We start from the raw sequence: 20,278 nt of genomic DNA, 5'->3' as shown, positions 1-20,278 counted from the left end.
CCAAGCTTTGGATATTACTTTCCTCCAGCACCACACGTAAGTCACCCCTAAAACATTCTGCAATCTTTTTGAAATGAAAGACAATCTGCAAATGTAGACTAAACTTATAGGGATAAACCACAGGGATTTATTCTTGATAAATTCCATGTTCATCTCACACTTTGTTGCAGAGATCTGTACAAAACCCAGCTACTGTGCTCTTCACAAAGCAGAGCACAAAAAGCAAGCCAAAGCGCTGCCCAAGGATTCCTCAAAAGTGACTGTGAACCACAATCACAGCAAGAATTACTGGACAGGCAACACACCAGGATGAACCTAGACTTCTCTTTTTACACTGAGAATTAATGAACTGCATCTCTTAAATCCAAACTGTAATCTTGAGCCCCACCCCAGATCCTTTGCCTGAAACACAGCTCTAACTTGTCTTTGACACAATAGGTGATTTGCCGAGACACCCCCAAAGAAGCACAGCATTTTGGCCAGGTATTTTCACAGCCAGCATCACACAGGTCCGGAGATGGCGCTTCCTGCTCTGCTCCCTTCCAGAAACCACAGCCATACATCTTGCTGCAAAGGTCTGAAATGCAACCAGTTCATGTGCATGACCAGCCTTTTTAAGTCCATCTTACTAAAGGTCCTATTAACCACTCTATTTTCAGCTACTTGGGCACCCCCTCACCTACACATGCCCGCCACAGAGTGGTCAGGTTTAAATCCTACTGGATTTTGCCTACTGGAGAAATGCTTTCGCGGACTTCAATGGACTTTGAATCCCTGACATTAACGACCTGTTCCAGGCTTGCTATTACATGTTAAGTACCACTGAGGATGCCCTCCACAGGGCTTTTTTACCCTGCGGTATCTACTGTAATAAATAGGATTAAACTCAGATACCAGCATCTGATTAAACGAAAAAGATTCTACTTTTATCAATACACATGCGACAGATTTCCGACCGCTAATCCATAGAATGACTGAGACGTCAATCACCTCCAAGTAAATCTTTATTTATAAAGCTAAATGCACGATTACAAATGTGCCCTCTCCCATGCACAGCATCATACACAGAGATTTTTTAGTGTTTTAAGGAAGCAGATTTCCAAAGCTTCTTTAGAAACTGTATTTTTCCATACCCTGAAGTCATACAGGAGTTAGATGCATCTTAGCAAAAAGGTTTTGATTGCAGGCAGTTGCAAAGGGGATTTTCTGCCTAGCACAGAGACATTTAAGAACAAACTAAACCATATCTCTTATTTTAGAATATGCCAACGAAAATACAAAGCTATCATGTAGCCAAAAATACTTCATAGAAACACCTAAATATCTAGCTGTATATACAGTCATTGCTTTTACATGTTAACTACAGATACTATAAAAAAGAGCTCACTCAGAGAATACAAAAAATAAACCATTTTCATTGTTCCTGATAACTGTAATGCTGTTTTACTTGCATTCCATTGCCAGATACTTTAAATAGACTCCACACCAGAAAGATCTACTGTACAGAGAGCATATGCAGAGAAAAGCAAAAACATTCCTTTCCCTGCTCTTAACAGATAACAAATACATCATGAAATACAATAAATCCCACCTTTGATGAAGACTCTTGCAAAGATGCTATTTCTTTCCTGTGAACAAAACCTTCTTGAAGAGAAATTTTATCCGCATATAAGAAGTGTCAGAAACCTCTGGGAAGAAATGTAACGGCATTGGTATTCTGCTCAGAAAATGTCATCACAGATCTGTTTACCTTAACTGTGGACCATGATTCAGCCGGTGACAACCGTCTTGCATACTGATCAATTTATTTGCAGCAAAATTACTAACATTTTCTACTTTAACCATTTAGGTTCTGGAACCAGCTACTAAGATAGGGAGGGGTTTTATAAATAACATATAAATCCTGCTTAATTAAAAACTTTCCCCTCCATCACGATGCCCTGTACTTGGGGTTGTAGGGTGGGTTCCCCCCCTAATCTTGAAGACAAATTAGGGCATATGGTGAGTGGTTACTAGAGAAACCTCTCTGGAAAATTAAAATCAGAGCATCACAGGTGAATATTAAATATGCATGAAGTGGGGGAGAGGATGCGATTAAGCTGATCATTTGGGAGGGACTGGCTGTTCAGAGACAGTGACCAACCATTTGAGAGCATAGCCTACCTGGGGGTCTAGAGACCAAATCTAGTCATCTTGCTCACTGCCTTTTCTGCTGTGACTTTGGAAATGCCCAACCTAATGCAATCTAACAAATCTAAGATATCTACCATGCGTGCCATCAGTAGACAGGGAAGGCAGGTTTTAAAGTGAAGAGGTGAAACCTCTGTGGTGCCTCTAGACTTCACTGTTGTGAACACCCAGCCCATTTGTGGAGTCCTGGAATCTCAGTACAAACTGTACCTTTTTGCACGTCCTCTCGTTCAACACCACCACAGTGACATGCAAAGGAAGGCAGAATGCAGAGAATTAGAAGTAGGCTGTGACAAAAAGAGTTTTGGTCTACTTTAGGGGAATTCTTGCTCTAAGTGCTCAGCATGAAAGACAATGAGAGACATATCCCTTCAGAATAAAGGTCCTCTGAAGCATCCAAATCTAGGCATACAAGAAGCATAGCACCCAAAAACCCAGTTGTAGAGGCATCAATTTTATGATTCATAACAGGAAAAATTATTTCATACAGTACTCCTAAGTGATTTTGAATGCTATTTTGACAATATTTTGCTAATTTTTATTTCCTGTTTTCATGCTAACCACTTTGTTCATTCCAGTCATGCTTGGCAATTCCCTTCATCCAGATCAAGGGCACAACAATTCCCACAGACATCAGGGTATAAGAAAAGGATTCAAACTGCATTTATGCTTACTGCCTATTCCTTCTCTGCCTGAATCACCAACAGCCCATATATAACTGAATAAACTCAGAATGGCCCTTCTTCATCCAGAAGATGACCTGGAGTCTCACCTCTGCACTTACTGCAGGATTTGTTACAGATTAGAAATTCAACCTGAAGAACAGACAGAAGACACATATGCCTACCTAAAGTTAGGTTGGGAAGAAGGGAAAGGGTGGCTACTTCTTCATTCCTCCTACCTTTGTGACAAACAGCATGGCACCAACTCACCTTCTCACATACTTTCATGCATACTTCTCTGGCTGTTTTTCCACTTCATGTTTATAAATGAGGCAAGACTCCTCAGTGGTGCCAATGCTCTCACTAGCCTCTGGATAGCCTCTGGCTTAGATGAACTATTTTTTGCACTCCCTCTGTAAGCCAATACAACCAACTGGTGCCAAATCACGACCATCCCCCTCAAGAAAAAGAGGTTACTGGAATTCAAAATAAGGAGAAAAGATTAAAAAAGAGTCCTTAATGGTTCTTGTTTCGAAAGCATGCCTCTAATCTTGGAAAATAATAACCCGCCTCACAGTTAAAACAAGAAGTATATCTGCACTGCAGAATGAATTTGAAGACTGTCACCAGAAACTAAGAGCCTGGCCTGCCTCTAAAATTCGGTAAACCTTTTCTCATTCCAGAAGTGGGGGCTTTAACTGAAGCAGAACATTGCCTAGGTCTCTACCATGATTATGATGGACAAACGCATCTGAAGAAATTGCATCTGAAGTCTGGAAGTGCACCAAAGAGTGGGCTAAAAGCAAATCTAGGTACCTGGACTAGTGCTGCATTGAAAACACAACGTGAGCCTCCAATACCTGGCAAGCCTTTCAGGTGTAAGTAGTCACAACTGGGAAAGTGCACTTACGGGGAAGTAGGGCAGCTACTCTAAAAGGCCAGTTTGCAGAGAGGATGAAAAGCTGGCTTTGAAGGCTGTTTCAGGATCAAAGGATCCCTTATTAGAGAGGTGGGTCCTTATCTTACACAAAGGGTCACAATGAAACTGCAGTGAACAGCAACAGTATCATTTATGCTGTCTGAATGTGACCCTACCTGTCTTCAGGCCATTGGAATTCTGCTCAGAAAATGTCATCACAGACCTGTTTACCTTAACTGTGGATCATGATTAGGTACTGATACAACATAATTCTGCACTTAAATGTTTTCTGCCTTAACTGATATTATTTCAGGTGATGTTAGTGACACATGGCAGAAGTACTAAATCGATTACCAAAAAATTAGGTTCCTCAACCTACACATCATTTCTATTTCTCATTTACCGCATCTTTTGGCCAGTGCTGGAAAAGGCATACTGGGCTTGAAAAAAATCTTTCTTTTGGGACAGGACAGACAGTTTTTACATCATGAGCAGGAGACAACATTTCTCAAGTGCCCTTCTTCTACAAAGGTAAGAAATTAGCCAACTACCCCTATTAATTTCTTTCATTAACAATCAAATCAAGCATTTTCCATAGTACGCCCTTGCTCCAGATTACTGATTATTAGTTTTACATCATTGCTACTTGTCCTTTAATTCTCTGTCCTGTCATTAATTTCTCTGTTCTACAAAATAACTGTTGAAAGATCACAGAATCATAGAATGGTTTGGGTTGGAAAGGACCTTAATATCATCTATTTCCAACCCTCTGCCATGGGCAGGGACACCTTCCAATAGACCAAGTTGTGCAAGGTTGTTTACAAACGTTCTTTTATAAATTCCTAAGCAATTGTTTTATGATAATAATGAGTGCAAAGCAGTTACTATGTCATTATTTGAGACTTAATTTTTATTCATTCTCATCTTCCATTTATTTATTTGTTATCTTCTATCAAGAGGTTTGGCTTTTTACTATCCACCTAGCAAATTCTTTTCCAGCAACAAAAATGGGTTTAGATTTCAATCAAATACCAGTGCTTGATCACAAACCTGTTTTGTTCATGTACAAGTTCAACTATCAATTTGCAGGAATTATTTTGAAACTGTTAAAGTATTTACAATGGTTTACACAAGACAAACCCCACACAGACCATTGCTGTGGTTCTCCAGAGTTTACATCATAACATCAGTGCTCTAAACTCCTATCAACTATATTAAATATACTGAATAGCTGTAAATATGCAATGAAATAAAGGCAACGGGTAATAAATCTGCCTACAACATTGACCAAAATTGATCTTCACCAAATGCAGATCTGGAGTAGCTTTGCTTCCCTTAGAATCCAAAGCCTTCTCTTGACTATTTTACTTTCCCTCTCTAGCAGAAATGCACAGAATTCACACGAAAGTCATTTTATGTGACTTGAGAGCAAGTATCACTTGATTCTTGTCCTTATTTTTTGTTAAGTACAGCAGAATTCAGCTACCAGATTTCATGAGCATATTTATGACAACAGCTCTAGTTTCAAGTTGGAAGAACTTCGTCAACGTATCTCTTAAATAAGGAGCAGAGATTTTTTTGTGGCTGACTTCATTCCTGGTTCCCTCTTACAACTGTTTCATATAAATACTCTTATAATCCATTTTCATTGAGATGGACAAGCACAGTAAGCATTGTCTAAGTTCACAGGTGCAAGTATTTATGAAATTTACATTTTTATATACAATTCTGTAAAATTATATAAAATAATATAAAATTAGATAAAATATAAATTTATTAAAATTTAAAAATTTTAAAAACCAAGGAGCCAGATCAAGACAAAAGTGAGATCTTGCATCTGACCTGCCTTCTACAACAGAAGATGAGTCACTCACCATAATAAACCATCTCTGGTGGTCATCTTACTGAGCCAAGTCATGGAGGGGACAGTAATAAAGACCATAAAAGATATTCACATACAATTTCTGAGGAAGTGAAGACTGCCAAACTACATCAGACTAAACTGACCACTACTGCTTTAGTGGCAGTCCATGAGCTGCTCTGCAAGCCACTGACCAGGCTGAGGTCAAGGAAAAGGCCTTTGTAACACACCCACACACACAGAGACATCACTACCCACCAGCTGCAGAAAGCTCAGGGACAACACAGAATCACAGAATAGATAGGGCTGGAAAGGACATTAAGATCACGTAGTTTCAACCCCCCTGCCATGGGCAGGGACACCTCACACTAAACATAATCCACTACTCTAGTCTAAATTATTCATTGAAAATTACTTGTGTCTTTCAAATGTCTTTATTATTTATTATAAAGATTTAAGTGTGCCTCAGAAGGTTCATTTTAAATTTCATTCAGAACAGTAACTTGCATTACTAAACACTTAATTATCAGTATATTTACAGCGTCCTTGGGCACTGTTGGGTAATAAAAATGCTATTGTTTTCATTTAAACAGTATTTTATTGATTTTATTGACTAATCACTTCAGTTCTGCTTAATCGACAAGCAAATGATGCTTATTTGATGTTTCAATAATTAACTCACCTTTCAGGTGTTTCCACACCCCAACTTATTACCAAGAATATTTATGTGAAACGCCCTAAAAAAAGTATCACTACTCATCATAAAACATGTTCTAAAAATAGGGAGTGGTTTAGTATTTTTTCCTTTCCTCACAATTTCTAATGCAACATTCTCAGTCTAAAAATTGCAGGGGAAAAAAAAAAAAACGCATTTAACTCCATTTTGAAAACCCAGCCTGAGCCTTGAATATTAACTATTCAGTTCATTTTATCCTTTTCTAACTTCCAGTAAGTCAAATGACATTTTCTGAGTAACATTTCTTTAATTTCTTTTCTCTAGAGGTGTAAGAAAACACTAACCTTGCTTTCCCATAGCAAAGACAAAAACTTCATATGACTGAAATGAGAAATGAAAGTGAACAGACAGCTTGTGTAATCTATTACTCCAAACTACTATTTTTCCAAACTGCAGACCCAGGTTAAGAAGCACTATAGTCCAGCCTTCAGACCATAGAAAAGGACTTTGAGTAAGAAAATATCAGATTCAAATCTAACTGAACCTTAAAAAGCCACATGAAGAGTATACCAACCTTCTCACACCATTCAACTGGCACGTATCAGAGATCTGGATGTGTTCAGCTTAAGCTCCCGCAGAGGACAACCTTCAGAACATCTTCTGAAGTCTTAACTGCTCTGACAGAGCAACCCCTATTAGCAGCTACCCTCATCTTCAAAGATGAGCTTCCCAAAACTGAAATTTTCTGCAAGCCAAAAATGTGACAAATAAAGGTCTTGGTGATTTTTTTCTATTTTTTGCTGTCCCAGGATCATTGATGAGGCTTCTAAAACCATTCTGCCTTTTAGGAAATTTCACATATTGTATCTTTCATGTCTGCAAATAACAATAATAATATAATAACAATAATATCAATAATAATAGCCCACAGGCTTTTGGAATTTCAAAGGTAGCTGCATTTGCATTTTTTTATTACTTTCTAGAATTTCTGATTCCCACAAATGCTCCAAATAAAACACCTGAACATCACTGCATAAGGGAAACCTTCATAGGAATATAAAAAATATAAAATTTTGCTATGCTGTGTTGCAGTAGATTCCTTGGTGTTATTTTAGGTTTACTACACACCCAAGAATTTGTCATGAATTTTGGAACACTTTTTTCTGCTTAACTTCTTCACAGAGCTATTCCCTGAACAGCTTTTAGAATACTGAATCTCATCTTTTAATATTGGTAATTTTAAAAAGCAAAATAAGAGAGAAAATGATGTTTCCAGATAAGCTCTGCCAGGCTTCCAAGAAGTGATCAGCTGAAATGGCCGTTTTCTTACTGATTACAAGAATACAAGAATTCACTGCATGTTCTACCAGTGAACTACTAAACAAATGAGAACATGTAACAACAAACGACTATTTTTCCATGTCCCCATATTCATATTAAACATGATTTGACATCCATTACAAGCCACTTGCTCCCAAAAGTATACAGACAGTTTTGTGGATTCATCAAATAGAGAAGGGAATAACAATACTGAAAAAACCCTCACTATAAACAAACTGGATGTTTGTCAAAAAACACTCTGAGCATTTGTCTGTAAATATTGACCAAACTAAGTTTTTTGCTTTGATATTTGCCGACTGAAGAGCAGCGCAGACAAGTAAAAAGGACATAAAATTAGTCTGAATGCCAAACTTGACGATGAGGTTCCAGCTTCTACAACGGACTCTGCGCAAAAAACCAAATAACTAGTGGCAACCAAATGCACTTACCAAGAAATCATTACAAATACCTTATCATTAGATTTCAATATTAGAAAGAATCATTTGATTTCTGAAAATGTATTTACTTCCAGTGACAGCTCACTGACTTGACTTAAAGAGCAGTTTGAATTAACATACTAACCAAATACCCCCACGTAATGCATTTTTCTGCTTTTCAAATTCAACTTTCAAACACACACTTGAAAACTATCTTATAATTTTCACTCTGTGTAACTGTGTATTTCATATATCTTGAGTATTTGTGTATGAAGCAGAGAATATTTTGCTCTCAATACAAACTGTAACTGAGAATAAACAAATGTGCTTTCAAAGGCAAATGAAGCGACAAAAGCAACCCGAAAGTCAAGATGCCACGAAATAAGTTGTAAAGTCTATATTGAGACTTTATAGCTAGGTGGATCATTGGTAGTTCAGCACTGAAATAGCTATTCATCTATGCTCATGTGTGTATTTTGTCAAAACACTTAAAAAGCACATTATCCCAACATCATACCTACTACATAAAGAAAATACGAATTAATGGTTATTCATGTGCCTGGAATAAATAATACCTGCTGTTTCCAAGGAGAAAGAAACCGTATATTCTGCTTTTTTACCTCTTCTTTTTTTCCAAAGAAAAATCTTTGCTAGTCCAACATAAATGTGATTGCACTAAAAGTCTGTTACTAAAACATTATCAATTAGCACATCACAATGAAAATATATTCTCTGCTTGCTCCAGGATAGGCACTACACACTCTCCTACATGTCATTTTATAACAGATGTATATGAAAAAAAGCATCCCAGAATACATAGTCTTTTAAACAGAATATACAAACTGAAGATAAGAGAAATGGAAACAAAAATCAGAAAGCTTAACTGTTGTGGCAAGGGGATATTACTTGTCAGAGGTTAAGAGGTCTGTAGTAAATGTGAAGCCTGTCCAGTGCATGTACCGCAAGACCATCTTCCTTCCCAGGTCAGTTCTAAGCCATGAGAAAGCCAGCCAGTGATAGAAGTGAAGAAGGCAGGCAGCTTTTAACAGCCAAGTTTCCTGCACAGTAAGAATTTATTGGTCTCTGAAATTGAAATTCTTATTCATAAGTACCACAGTGATTTTAAATATAGCAATGATGAAAGAACATTTTGTCCTTAAGACCATCTTGAAAAACCAATACTAATGAAGGGGTTTAGATGGAGACACAGTGAGCTCTGGAGCTGAACTCAGATACATTATTAACCTCCACACATAACACTCTAACAGACAGAGACATGACTCTGTGCACCCTGGAATATTTACCATAGGTATGCACTTCCTAGAATAAGAGTAAGCACTGGCATGCTGCCTATGTCTTAATCAGTTCTGCCAAGGGCAGAAAGGTTTTTGCACATCATCAGTAGGTGAGGCAGAACCAATTCCTTAATGTCATATCAACCTTTTCATCAAAGTAGTCAGATACTACTTTAGAGAAGGAATAAAAAGGTATGTGCCAGCTATGAGACTAATGAATAGCTTTCCTCAAGCAAAACATAATTCAGCATGAACTTCATGTTAATGTTCTTTCCACCCACTCACACATCTCCAACTGATTCTACTCAACCAAAATGCCAACAAGTAAAACCATCCATCTTTTAATTCAGATATTGTACCCCAGCACTAAGATTTTGTTTTACAGTGCCTACAGCTGCCTAAGCTCAAATATTACTTACATATTTACACAGCCTCCTTTTTTAAAACATGCATGGAACCTGGATGAAGAAACACAGGTAACAAAAGGGAAAGCTATGGAGAGCAAAAGATATTAATTCAAACTGGCAGCTATCGCTAAAATGTAAAAACCGCAGAATCATAGAATCAACTAGGTTCAAGAAGACTTTTAATATCATCAAGTCCAACCATTATACCAAGAATGCCAAGACGACCACTAAACCATCTCACTAAGGACAAACTGATCTCCCCTCAAGATGTCCCTCACGATTTCCACTTGGAGCCATCCCTCCTCTGCCCCCCATAGCGGCACACACTGTACAACTGTCACCCTACCCCCCATGGCTGTCCCTGCTCTCCCCTCATGATCTCCCCTCATGACTGCCCCGGACGACTCAAGGCCACCCCTCACATTCCACAGCTGCCTTTGCTCTCCCTTCACAATCCCTCCTCATGGCCTCCCCTTCTTTCCCCTTATGGCCATCCCTTCTTTCCCTCGTGATCTCCCCTTGTAGCCACCCCTTGTTTCCCCTCACAAGCTCAACTCATGGCTGCCCTTCCTCTCCTCTCATCATCTCCTCTAGTGGCTGCTCCTTCTTTCTCCTCATGATTTCCCCTTGTGGTTGCCCCTTCTTTCTCCTCACTATCTTCCCTCATGGATGCCCTTCCTCTCCCCTCACCATCTCCCCTAGTGGCTGCCCCTTCTTTCCCCTCATGATTTCCACTCATGGCCGCCCCTTCATTCCCTTCACGATCTCCCCTCATGGCTGCCCATTCTTTCCCTTCACAATGTCCCCTCATGGCCACCCCTTCTTTCCCATCACAATGTCCACTCATGGCCAGCCCTTCCTTCCCGTCATAATTTCCCCTCATGGCCGCCCCTTCTTTCCCCTCATGATCTCCCATCATGGCCGCCCCTTCTCTCCCCTCATGATCTCCCCTTATGGCTGCCCCTTCTTTCCCACTACAATCTCCCCTCATGGCTGCCCCTTCTTTCCCCTCATGATCTCCTGTCATGGCCGCCCCTTCTTTCCCATTACAATCTCCCCTCATGGCTGCCCCTTCTTTCCCCTCATGATCTCCTCTCATGGCCGCCCCTTCCTTCCCCTCATGATCTCCCATCATGGCTGCCCTTCCTCTCCCCTCCTGACCACCCCTTCCCTCCCCTCACTATCTCCCCACACGGCTGCCCCTCCTCTCCCCCCATCATAAACCATCATAAACCTCAGTGCCATTTTACAGTTCAGAACCAAAGGACTTAGGAAGCAGGAGGAGGAAATCACCAAAAAAGAAGTAAGATTAAGCCTTAAGTCAGAAAGCAATTTAGAAACATGTATGTTAGCTTGTTTGAGGAGTGCAAGTTTATAACGATATGTTTAACTAGAAGACTACTACATCTCAGAAAGGCACAGGTTCACTTGTAGCAGGAAGACACTACAAAGTACAGCAACTCCAGAAACACCCAGTTTCATTTAGAAGAAATAAAACCAGTGGCTGTGATCATTCTAGAACCAAGTCTCAAGCTTGAATAAACTACAAGGAGCCCAAAGACCTGTATAAACTTAAGGACTTTGGAGTGCCCATCAATAACAAAGGACGAAGAAAATTCTCCATTGCTGTCTTATTCTGTAAGCATCCATAAAGCAAATCTTACACTTCATTCCGAAATGTCTGTGATGGGCTATTTTTGAATAGGATTGCCACTGATCTAGCATGTTTTGTTCTTAATGAGAATCCAGAACAGCCTCACCTACATAACAAACAGATTCAATTGGAACAACTTTGAGAGAGAGAGAATCTACAGAGACATTACACATTTTTTAAGCTCTTGCACAGGAAATGCAAAATGTGGATTCTGAAGGTCCTACCCATGCAGCATTTGGAGAAGATTGTCAAGTTCAATTAAGACTCTCCTAACTCTAGCAGTCTGCTGTACTCTTTTCTGGAGATCACTGCCATGATGAGAGAGCCAAGAGAATGGAACATGTCCTCAGCACCTCACCTGGTAATGGTTATCACTCAGAAATAATAGCTCAAACCCACTCCCATCAGCCTTTAATTTACACCAGGTGTGTGGCACAGGTGAAGTATAGCACAGAGCCCAGTGCTCTTTCAGCACCATGGATGGTAACCGCGGTGCTGATCTCTAGCAAGCAGGAGGTCCTCGATGCCACAGCATGCATAGATCCTCCTGAAGGGCAGACCCACATCTCTCCCATACAAACTGTGCTTCATAGGCAATGAAGGTCTGAATACCCCCAAAGTTATTTTCACAGAAACTCTCTGATGTATACAAGGAGCTAATGAGTAGTTATCAGGACTACCTTTGCACTCAGAAAGTATTCTTATTTTCCAGTCAGAAAATCAGTGGTTTGGGTTGGAAGGGACCTTAAAGACCATCTAGTTCTATGCCATGGGCATGGCCACCTTCCACCAGACCAGGCTGCTCAGTCCTCATAACAGAGTTTGAAAATGCTCGTGTATTTTTCTTAGCAATGGTTCACTGAATTTAATTTCAACAATGAAAATGCATATTTCAAACCTTCACTGGTAAGCAAAAATAAAATGCAGCTATGATGCAGCTGCTGTTCCCACAAACCCAACTGCACAGCAAATTAAAGTTTTAATTTTTTATAGAAATCAGAAAAATTGTCTGGTTTACATTAGAACAAAACATGTAAGCAGAACACTTACGACTTATCCCAGAAACACCAAAACCTTTAAACAGGTCCAACAACTTGCCACTGTATCCCTACATCTGCTGAAAATCTCATGAAAATAAAGGGAAGTTTTCATTAAACAGCCTTGCTTTCTACTGTTCAAACCACTACCCACTACAGAAAGTGCAGAGCATTTTCAGGGTGACAGAGTTATAATGCAGATCTCTTAAACATGCTTTATAAAACTAAATTTAAATCTGAGGAAACCATTGGTGTCCCCATGTACTATGACGTGAACATGACTCATAGGAGTAGTCATCAGACCGACCTCTGTTTTCTCAAGCTCTCACACAGGGCCAGCCCCTACGTGCCACTGTTAAATAAGCCTCTCAAGTGGATGAGGACACAAGAATATAGCATTACAAACCAACCTTTTCTACATAACTACATTAAATCTTTATTAAAGTTGGACTCAAAATTGACCTGGTAACTTTGCTTGTTGGACACAAACCAATGGAAATCCAGCTCGCCCATGGCCATGCTGTCTCTGCAAATTTGTTGTCAATAAACACATCAAACATGACTCAGAGGGCAGTGACAGACAGTAGCTACTGCCATTTTATAGCTCGTTTTATGACTGTAATCCACTTCCCACAGCTACTGTTAAAATCAGCACCTAATTTCAAAGGTTGACAGCTGCCACGTGTTGAGGGTCACTGTGCACTGGGCAGATTAACCGCTTCCCATGTGACAAAGGCTTAGTAAATTAAAAAGCTAGCCTAATACTGACATGGTGGTCAGACATAGAACTTCACCAGCCTGCCCTCTTCAGAATATTACTGAGTAACTTGAGAAGCATACCAGATACAGTCTGCTCTTATTTATCTGGAGACTAGGGATGCACTCTGCAAAGCACCATCCAAATCATAGCAGACAATCTGCATTCTCTAAAGATTTAAACAGCAAGTTCAGTAAGATCTGAGACTATTGACCTGATCTATTCATTAGAAGTGACTTTAATTTTCTGCATTAAAAAAAGAAAAAACAAAATCCAGCTTTATCTAAGTTTTAAAAGTATTTCCAGTCCAGTCTGATTTTCCATCCACATGCTACAGACAATATGGGTTTTAAAATACATGCATTGTAAGGGCACTTAACAGCACCCAGATGTCTACCTACCTTTACTAAGAGTGAGCCAGCAGTTACAAGTCCCTAAAATTCTCTACTTGCATGAAATTGTGTTCTCTGTTATTACTGGAAAAGTACTGGAGACCATTTTTCAAAATCAGGCCTGTGTACTCCACTGAAAACAGGTTTTGCTTTTACCTCCGAGGAATACAAATATGCAGTGTTTTTGTTCTTTGCAGCTCAGTGATTTACTGGCATGCCTCTTCCCATAAAATATTTGCATATATCTGAGAGTCAAACTGTTCTGATACATTCTGTGTTTGCCAGGAAGTGAACGCTTCAGTTCAGTGTAACTGAACATTTAAACAACGACAGGCACCAGGACAAATGGCAGTGTAATTAACATACCAATGAAGAGCCAGTTGTTAATTACTATCCATTTCAGGCATTTTGTATGAGCAACTTACCTGAAAAGCCTTCCCATCTGCATGCTGGCAAAGCCAGTGATTAAACAATTCAACGCCCCTTTTGCTTGATTAGAGAAAAAAATGATAATTATTTTATATTATTCTATTTGTCAAATTCATTTGACAGTTAGATGAGAAAAACTGCAGCAGCCCAAATCTAAGTATTTGAAATTAATGTTATGAGTGATCCTTGAACAAAACAGCAACATATATACATCTAGGGCAGATGTAAGCTAATTTGAGTCAACTGAATGCACCTAACAGTACCTGCTGTGTTACATTGAAGGCAGCACAGTTGCTACTTGTAACAAAAAAAGTACCACTTTTCTCTCGGAAGGACTTCAGACGCTACCTACAGAACAGAATCTGAATTTTTAAGCTGTTGAAAGACTGGGAAGTAGCACCAGTACAATGCCAGGATTCATTTACATTTAAACAACTGAGGAGTCAATACATAGCACAGCACCACAGTTAAAATATGGTTGTTACTGGAGTTGTGAGAAAAGTAGAAGCATGTAAGTGGAAAGCAGGACTGAAAAGGTAGGACAAAAATACTGAAGATAAGCAAAATGGCAATAAAAGCTAACAAAAAAGAGATGAAGGGGAAAGTTTAGAAACATTCATCAATATGTAGAGTATCCAAAACAAAGGGTTTCTCTTTCTGCATGTGCAGATGGCTTTGCCCAAGGAAGACTAGCGTGCTTTGGGTACAAAAAAAGGAAATTACATCTATCTTGAAAACAGCTTCTAATTCATTACCCATCGCTTGACTACAGCCATTAATCCACATAAACAATAAAAGCAAGATCCATTTGAAATTTTGACTATCTAAATTAAAGTTTGAATCAGCTCTTGTTAAAAAAAGGGCATTCTATGTTTGGAACTGAAATTTCAAACTATGCAATTTATGCACTTTAAAGGCCAGATTTTGCTGAAATCCTGGAAAATTCTGTGACAAACATTTTGGAGGAGCCAAAAAGTACATATTTGGTCCACGTGGTTTTATTCAATCAATTAATTTTCCTTTTTTTAAAAAAAAACAATGGAAGGTGATGAATGATTATTTTTTGAAGTTTGTTTTTGCGAACAATGTGCATCTGCTTTATTTGGATTATAATTAGAAGCTACGATGTACAAATACAGCCTTATAATGTTGTTCTTTTCTTCATTTGACAGAATGATTGATATAGATGGGCTGACAGAAAATGCTTTATATGTGAACAAAGGAAATATTATTTGCAAGAAGTAAACGGTACTAATTGTTTATACAGCAAGTGCCCACCCAATAAACTTTATTGAGCACAGCTCTTACAGTAAAGAATAGAATGTAGCCTGGGTTGGTGTCTGCAAACTTTTGCCTCCAGGGCAGCATCTCTGCACTCTGTAGAGCTGGCTCAGACAGAACAGCTCATCCAGAGCCAATACATCTACCTCTAAATACTGCTGGCCACCCAAAACCTCTTTGCTATAGAGAGACTGGAAATGCCAGAGATTTACAAGATCCGAGATCTCAAGCCACATGTCTTAAACTGAAGACCCCTATTTCTCTTTCCTATTCAAAATGTTAATAACATTGTACTTTTTGCAGGTAGCACTGAAATTAACACATCTTCCATCTTACTTGACAGTTATGAAGCAGTAAGCCCCCCAAAATTACCTAAATGACACACATATCTGATCTTCACAAGCCATTTAAGCATAATCTCCGAATATATCATCCATAATGACAGCCCCATTTCTGTCCTCTTAATAACAATAATCACTACATCCAACAGTGTTATTTTTGCCTTGGACTGTTTTGAAAAGGCTATTTTTTTTCCTTCACTACCTAATCTCTACAGTATTTTTTTCCTTACTGCAAAGAAAAATCAGCAATACCATTTGGTATTACAAAATTGGGGTTTTTTTCATTTTTACTAAAAGGCATGGGGAAACATTATTCTATTTGGAACCAACCACAAACTATATCTGCAAATTTAAAAAAAGTATTTTGTGATAGAAGAGATATCCCGAAACAAAATCTTCTGTATACCCTGCATACTAGAAATATCAAAAACTAACATTTCTTCAATGCAAGTTACTGTTTGATACACAGTTCGGATGGACAAAACATTATCACAGAACAATTCAAGAGGCACTATCTTCTCATACCACAGTTTAACTGAAATAAGAAGCAACTCTTGAATCAGAAATATATATAAACATGAGATCTGCACTTTAAACCTCCCTAACGAGTGTTCCATTTTTGAGACCTTTATTCTAACTTTATCTTAGAAAGGAGACTACTTTTCAGCATCCTAAAAACATCAAAGTCCATTATATCTTCCATTACTAAAATATACCATTTACTCCTCAGGATGCTGTTAAATTGATTTTGGAGTTTACTGGATAGTTTACACTGTAACGAAGAGCAAAGCTTTCAGTCGACCTAACAAGTTTGAAATCTAAAACACTGAAGCAGATTTTATTAATCATCAATTTCAAAGCTGTATGAAAACTACAGAAAAGAATGGCCAGACTGTCAGCATTAGAAAGTCAGTTCTGCTTGGGAATATGGAATGTGCATCAAGAAGATTCATCCACAGCACTTAGTATCTTAGGAACCTGAATGCAAACCTAAGACTGGCTAATGGATGATTTCGTTCTCAGAATGCCCATCTGAAATGGGAGAATGATTTCTCCCCACCCACCTCCCAAGTCAAACAAACACAGAGAAATAAAACCAACTCCCAAAATCCAGTACACCTCCCTAAAGAGCTGAGTTACAAGTTTTCACTGATATGACATAAAATTTGCTGTTAACTCATGACAGGCTAAAAGTAATGAGACCTTGTTTAATTATCTTTCATCAAGATTCAACCCCAATTTTTTTTATATCTTTGATTAGCCATAGGCTTAAGTACCCCTCTATCAGCTACTGGCCACAATAGTTCTGTCTTAAACCACTGAAACTCCTTCCTCTCATAGCCCACCACTTCCCCCTGTCTCAACACACCTCTAGTGGATGCCCTTCTGGGCACATGTTGTTCTCCATACCTTTAGACTTTGGCCTCTCTGCTTAAAAAGAAATCATTAAAGGAGCTTTATGGATGACGTGAACAACACATTTACTTTTTTTCAATTTAATGTAAGAATACAATCCTAAGGTTTCACAAAATCTTAAAACATAGCCAAAAATGCATCCTAAAGGATCTGTCCTCTGGTGAAACACTAGATAAACACAGATATCTGATGATTTCTTCTGACTTAAGAGTTTGTGGCATTTGGCAGTATGTCTGTGGGTACTGGCCATGGTGGCACTTCCATCTACTGATTCCTCACTAGGAAGAAATGAAAGGACACAACCAGTCCATTTCACATCACCTGACTGCAGCAGGAAGTTGCTGCTCTGAAATCATCCATCAGACTGAGCCAGACTGGAACTCATCACCCAAGACCAAGTAATGCCTCAGGAAAAGAAAATATTGTATTCATAACGAGTTTTATGTTTTCATCCTAACTTGGTTAATACAAGAAACATCACATCATGTACTACACTCACATAAAGCAAAAGTTGACCCCAAAGTAGCGATAGTTATGGACAAGTTTGCATTCCAAAAATACATACGTTTAAAACAGACATGGTACTAAGTTACTTTGCTGCAAGCAGTAATTTATGAAATGCTTGTTACACCTCCACATTTTTTTTGTTCTTAAATCCCATTTAATATGCCAATCTTATTTCAGGAGGAAATAAATTAACTCTGATGCTTTGTGCCAATGCAGATTAGCTTCCCACACACCTGTATTGTGTTTCACACTTCAGTTAGTCATCCGGATTTCGACAAACGAACAAAGTACTTCTAAACAGATCCCATTCCCAAGGCTAAGCATGCAGAAAGAGGAAGAGGATTATCTCACAGAGCCCCCCAGTTTTGTTAGTGCAATGTCTAGTTGCAGCTATGGACAACCATGCTCACCAAAAAGAACTATCAGTTTAGATCTAAGACAGCCCAGGAAGCTGTCTTAAGGTGGTCTTAACCCCACACAATTTGGTCCCCAACACTGCAATTCCCATGAGCCCTAGCCAGGATGGGCTGCAAACTGCTCCCACTCCTGTGAACTTTCATAATTCAAACTCTCCATCATTAGTAGGAAAATGGACAAATCTGCATCTAACACAAGCGAGATGCTCCTGTAGAGTAATGCATGGTTCTGTACCAGGGGATCCTACACTGAAAGACTTCCATACCCAGAATTACAGAACACGCAGCTTTTCTGTCTCTGCTAATCCCCATTCCACTATCTGGAACATGACTAAAATCACATGTATTTGTATTGTGGTAGCTGCAAGCTAACGTCCTGCCTAAATTATCAACTGTTATTAGAACCCCAGACAATTGCTTAATAAAAATTTAATCATATTCTAATTTCTAATCATCATTAAAGATGCTTAACAAATTAATCTCTCCCTAACATTGCAGATCAGAAAGTCAACTAGCATAAGGTGGCACAGCTTCACCAATACCAATAGGGCTACTCTCACATTACTTCAGCTGAGGATCTGGCCCCAAGATAAAATAGCTTGTTAAAATCCTCTCACTACAGCTTTTGTTTCTCTACATCGTTTTGCTGCTAACCTAAAAAAATAATAACAAAAGCAACAGATTATGGCTTTAAAAAAATACAGCATAAATCAAGGTATTTCATGCACCTCTATCTTCTGCTGTCTGTGATAGAGCAAATACAGCACTACGCTACAGATCAAAGATCTATCTCACCTGTTCGCAGCTCAAAAACTCATTTTGACTTTGTCCACGCATAGCTACATCTGTCTGACAGCAACACTCATGCACAGAAAACATGGGAGGATCATTAGCAACCAGCGAGTTTGTCTTTCAGATCAAATCTGTTCCAGCTGCCTAGATGAGGGGTCAAATGATGCTCTGTAACTTCTGCCTTGCAGAAGTAGGTATCAGTTCATTTCAGGAAACCAGCATGTTTCCTCATCCTTCCTGTGGACCAGCAATCTGTGCTTAAAGACAGTTTGCAGACCACACAGCCAGTCAGTCAACTTTAACTGAACCAGGTCACTGCACAGAGATGCACAGAGCCAAACACTTAGCTCTCATCTCCCTCATATTTTTTGTTTGTTCAATAATCCCATAACACTAAATTCACATAATGGTCACAGGAGAACAACTGTGAAGCCCTACTCTGAGGCTGCCCTGTGGCGTATACATACCGTACCTCCTGCAACCACATATTTCTGTGGCTTCAGCTGCAGGCAGGTGAAAGAGCAGAAATGGCTGGTGCAAAAGGGCCACTGGGCTCCACTGTAATTCAATGGTTTCATGTAAACCTCTGAGAGATCAGGGCTGTTCCTTCAGTGCATAGCTTGGAAGAACAGACAGGAGAATGGCAAAACAAACCAAAGTCAAAAAGGGCTGTTTGTATCCTACTCTGTCCACAAAACAGCTCACTGATTCTACCTATGTCTCCACACAATGACCATTATCATGCACAAAGTGGTATCCCAGAAGCTAAATAACATTAATTTAATAGCCTTCCATTAAATATTGATTTTCATTTAATATGTACAGCTCTGATATTAAAACTTAATCTGATTGGCAAAGATCTGATCCTGCTTACTTTATTGACACTTACTGAATCAAATTGCTTATATCATAATATTTACTTTCAGTATGACAACCGCATGACCAACTACAGCAGGATTTAATCTAAAAAACAACCTTTTTAAACATTAGTTGGCATTTACTTAAGCAAGCCCTTAATTGTTAGAACCGGACCTGCCTCTACAAAAAAACGTGTTATCACATACTAAAACAAGCAAACGGACTCTAACCTTGATAAAAACATTCTTCATTAGTATTGAGCCCAGTGCAAGATCCGTTGTCCCACTTGTTTTAAACATCAGAAACTTGTTGATCAAAAACTAAGTTCATTCAAGTACATCTCCAAAATAGGTACACCATGCCATCCAAACCTATTTCACGCCATCACACACTCAACAAAATAGATGTTGCTCCTCACAGACACATAACACAACATCGAATGTATTCCCTCACGAAAATCTCAAAAAGAAGATGTTGGCAAATTTCTTCCCCTCGTAAATGCTGTAGTAACAAAGAATTTATTGCATCCTTTGGTAAGAAAAGAAACACATAGCAAAGACCACAAACACACTATGGTGCCCTTGGTCAGTTTCCACACCTTCATTCAAGATGGGTTTTGCTTCCCAACAAT

The 20,278-nt window shown here is 39.0% G+C and overlaps 1 protein-coding gene across 1 annotated transcript in view; it reads right to left on the bottom strand.

Annotated features, from left to right (window-relative positions):
- Nucleotides 1–20,278, bottom strand: part of ARNT2 (aryl hydrocarbon receptor nuclear translocator 2) — a 104,209-nt gene that overhangs the window by 83,360 nt on the left and 571 nt on the right. The window lies entirely within an intron of this gene.

This window comes from Melopsittacus undulatus, chromosome 9 (assembly GCF_012275295.1).
Source record: "Melopsittacus undulatus isolate bMelUnd1 chromosome 9, bMelUnd1.mat.Z, whole genome shotgun sequence".
Taxonomy (NCBI): domain Eukaryota; kingdom Metazoa; phylum Chordata; class Aves; order Psittaciformes; family Psittaculidae; genus Melopsittacus; species Melopsittacus undulatus.
Note: the sequence above shows the minus strand (reverse complement) of the source record. Positions and strands in the feature narration are given on the sequence as shown.